Source organism: Pipistrellus hanaki, assembly GCF_964339955.1.
Source record: "Pipistrellus hanaki genome assembly, chromosome: X".
In the NCBI taxonomy this organism is placed as follows: Eukaryota; Metazoa; Chordata; class Mammalia; order Chiroptera; family Vespertilionidae; genus Pipistrellus; species Pipistrellus hanaki.
Window position 1 is genome coordinate 30050557 of NC_140524.1, and position 4539 is coordinate 30055095.

The 4539-nt window shown below is 40.2% G+C and overlaps 1 pseudogene across 1 annotated transcript; it reads left to right on the forward strand.

The window, feature by feature from the left end:
* The first annotated feature begins 1794 nt into the window (after positions 1 to 1794).
* LOC311614791 (heterogeneous nuclear ribonucleoprotein H2-like) lies at positions 1795 to 4247 on the forward strand (annotated as a pseudogene). Its single transcript has 2 exons — positions 1795 to 1888; positions 2927 to 4247. The product of its transcript is annotated as a heterogeneous nuclear ribonucleoprotein H2-like (transcript).
* Positions 4248 to 4539: the final 292 nt, after the last annotated feature.

Consider the following 4539-nt stretch of genomic DNA (forward strand, 5'->3'; position numbering starts at 1 on the left):
GAAGAACAGCTGGTCCAACAATGTGTAGTGGATAAAAATTGGGAGGGATCTCTTGAATGTAGAGGTACTCCCTGAGGAGCGAGGGGTCCCAGGCCCATAGCTCAGGGTTCCAGTGCCAAGAAGAGACATCCCAATAACATCTATGATAAAACAGTGGGGATTGAGGTTGAGGGAAACAAGGGATGTTGAACTCACAGGCAGTTCCTCTTAAAGCAGCAGTCACCAACTGATGGTCCATGGACCACTGGTGGTCAGTGTGGTCCGAAAGGTTGGTAACCACTGCCTTAAAGAGCCCATGCATAGTCATAGACTCACACTGCCTGAGCTCAAGCACTGGGGCAGTGGCTTGAAAGGTACCAGAGACATACATGGAGGAACTGAATTAACTGGCATCAGGGTGAGAGCTGAGCTGGTAGCTTTCTCCCAAACAGAAGTGTTAGCAGAAGCCACTTTTCATTTGGTAAGCTTTCCCCCCTGGCAGGCTAGGATGCCATATCTGAGACTCCATCAACCTGGCTCACACTGTTTACCCAACCCTGTAATTCCCTGAAGCACTGCCCCACCCAACTTGCGGGCCCACCCAAGTTCTTTTCAGTGGCTTTTCCATACCAATAGTATGTCTTGTCTCATGCTTCAGATTATCCTAAAGTTTTACAAACAAGAAACACCTGGCCTCAAGGAGTTTGGCACCTCTCACTAAGTGACCCATGCCCAGCATTAGCAGCAGCTAATAGTTTGGCCTAGACTGGGCACCTCCAAGCCCAGTACAAGGAACATCCATCTGCAGATCACCTTGTAGCTCATGCTGGATGGCCCCAAAAAGAACACTGGTGGTGTCTGACCTTACCTTGCACCTTGAGAAGGCCCCTGAGCCATCACACCAAGTGTACACCTTTTCACCACATTAAAACATCACCACCAACCACCTTCCAAAGGAAAACAAGAACTACACTGAAATAAGTCCTGCTCTGTAGAGTCGGTGCTTGCACAGATGATAATCCAAGGTGGTTGGAGGTCAGTGATTGAAGCCAATCCTTGAATCTGATTGGCCTGTGGGTAAAACCCTCCCACTGACTTGCCAACAACAATCAAGGCTCAATTACAAGAGGAGGATTACATAGCCCACACTGGGAGGTGTACCTTGAGTGCCTAGCTTGGTTAATCAAGGAGTTTATGCCACTGAACCCTACAGAACACCTACTACATTAGGCTATACAAAGCTTGGGAAACATGGCAGCACTACCTAATAATACATGGAAACAAACACAAAAAAGCTGCCAAAATTAGGAGACAAAGAAACATGTCACAAATGAAAGAACAGAACAAAATTCCGGAAAAAGAAATAAACAAAGGAGAAACAAGCAATACTGCTTATAAGGATGCTCAATAAACTTAGTGAGAACATCAACAGCAAAAAATAAAAATAAAAATAAATAAATGGGCCAGTAAAAAAAAAATGAAGGACACACTAACTGAAATGAAGATTTCTAATAAAACAACAGTAGAGTAGATGAATTCAATAATCAAATCAGCAATACGTAATACACTGAGTGGCCAGATTATTATGTGTTCAGAGATCATAATAATCTGGCCACTCAGTGTATAATGAAGCAAAAAACACACAATCAGAATAACAAAAAGGAGAAAGAATCCAAAAAACGAGAATAGTGTAAGGAGCCTCTGGGAAAACTTTAAGATTACCACATTGTATCATGGGAGTGCTGGAAGGAGAAGAGAGAGAGCAAGAAATTTGAAAAGCTTCTTGAAAAAATAATGATGGAACATTTCCCTAACATGGTGAAAGAAAGTTCAGGAAGTGTGAAAAATACCAAAAAAGATGAAGCCAAAAAAGCCCATACCAAGAAACACCATAATTATAATGCAAAAGGTTAAAGACAAAGAAATAATCTTAAAAGCAGCAAGGGAAAAACAGTCAGTTACCTAAAAGGGAACTCCCATAAGATTGTCATCTGACTTCTCATCAATAAGTTGGAAGGCCAGAGGGAATTGGCAATAAATATTCAAAGTGATGATAAGCAAGAACATACAACCAAGATTACTCTACCAGGTAATTACTCTATTCTATCATTTAGAATTGAAGGATGGATAAAGAGTTTCCAAGATAAGAAAAAGTTAAAGGAGTTAATCAGCACCAAACCAGTATTATATGAAATGTTAGAGGGCCTTCTTTAAGAAGAAAAAGAAAAAGAAAACAAAAAATGAACAATTAATGGCAATGAATACATATCAACAATTGACTAGAAAATACAAAATAAAAAAAGCAAGTAAAATAGAAACAGACTCAGAGATTTAGAGAATATTTACATGATTGACAGATGGGAGGGGGTTAAGGGGTGGGTGAAAAAGTGAAGGAATTAAAAAAGTACAAATTGGTTATTACAGAATAGTCATGGGATGTAAAGTACAGCATAGGGAATATAGTCAATTATCCTATACTACTGGCCCTGGTGCATGAAAATTGTGCACACCTGCACCCTCTCCAATCTGGGACCCCTCAGGGGATGTCTGACTGCTGATTTAGGCCCAATCCCACAATCTGGGACCAATGGCTCCTAGCTGCTCACCTGCCTGCCTGATCAACCCAACTGCCTCTGCCTGCCTGCCTGATTGCCCCTAACCTCTATGCCTTCCCCCATCAGTTGGCCATCCCCTGAGGGCTCCCAGACTGTGAAAGGGTGTAGGCTGGGTTGAAGGCCCCCCAAAATGCATAAATTTCATGCACTAGGCCTCTAGTATTCTAATAACTATATATGGTGTCAGCTGGATGACAGATTTATCAGGATGATCACTTAGTAAGTTATGTAATATCTAACCGCTGGGGTGTATACCTGAAACTATCGATAATAAAATAATACATGCAAACTGTAATTGGCAAATAAAAATGAGATTTCACTCAGTCATGTAGGAGTCATTTCTGACTGCAAAATTCAAAATGGGGCTCAAGGTATTCATTTCATCTACACTAGAGAAGGCAGACGAAGTAGCGAGGCTTTTGTTGAATTTGAATCAGAAGATAAAGTCAAATTGGCCCTGAAAATAGAGAAACTAAGGGACACAGATATGTTGAAGTATGCAAGTCAAACAACATTGCAAAGGCTTGGGTGTCAAAGTATAATAGTTCCAAATAGTTCTGTCACAGTCAATGATGGTCTTATATAATTTAGAGTACTCCTCTTTGGATATAGCAAGGAAGAAATTGTTCAATTCTTCTCAGAGTTGGAAATCATGTCAAATGGGATAAAATTGCCAGTGGACTTCCATGTGAGGAATAGGGAAGGCCTCTGTGCAGTTTGCTTCACAGGAAATAGCCAAAAGGGCTCTAAAGAAATACAAAGTAAAAATAGAGCACAGGTATATTGAAAATTTAAAGAGAAGTCAAGCTGAAGTTAGAATTCACTATAATCCACCACTAAAACATATGCCATGCAGGAGCCAGGTCCCTATGACAGAACTGGGACTGGCAGAGAGTATAACATCATTGACAGGGGAGCCTGCTTTGAAAGGAGGAAGTGTGGTGCTTATGGTGGAGGTTGTGGAGGCTATGATTATTTTAATGGCTATAAGGAAAGTTATGGTTTTGGGTCAGATGGATTTGGAAGATATCTCAATTACTGTTTTACAGAAATGGCTGACCACAGATACAGATCAGATGGTGACTTTACTTTCTATAGCATAATCATGAGACACTGTGCACACATGCAGGGATTACCTTACAGTCCTACTGAAGATAACATATTTTTTTTCACTGTCAACCCTGTGAGAGTAAGTACTGAAATTGGTCCTGATGGCAAAGTAATTGGTGAAGTAGATGTTGAGATTGCAACTCATGAAGATGCTATGGCAGCTATGTTGAAAGACAAAGCAAATATGCAACAGAGATATGTAGAACTCTTCTTGAATTCTACAGAGGAACAAGTGATAGTGCTTATAGTAGCCAAATGATGGGAGGCACGGACTTGTCAAACCAGTCAGTCCAGTTATGGTGGCCCAACCAGCCAGCAGCTGAGTGGTGAGTATAGAGGCAGCATAAGTGGGTATGGTGGCCAGAGGAGCATGAGTGGGTATGACCAAGTTTTAGAGGAAAACTCCAGTAATTTTCAATCAAACATGGTATATGCAGTTAAGGAGCATTGAACAGCAGCTACTATAGCAGTACAAGCCATGCATGTATGGGAGTGAAAGGAATAAGAGGGATGTCTAGAATGTCTAGTATGAGTGTTAGATAGGGAATGTAATTGATCCTTATCAGCGATTCTTGGTCAACTTTATTTTAAAGAAAAAAAACAAAACAACAGTCTTGCAGTACCAGCTTGTGATTTATGCTTACTCTAAGTGGAAATCAGGGTTAAATTAAAGATTTAAGGTTTAGTATTTTTGAACATAAATATTCATCTAGGATATAACAACTAAGTTCAATAAATTATGACTGTTAAACAATTTTTAGCTTTTCTAAAGTTAGTTATATTTTAGTATGTACTTAAGCAGTAAGTATATTTAGGCGAAAACAGCTGCATTATG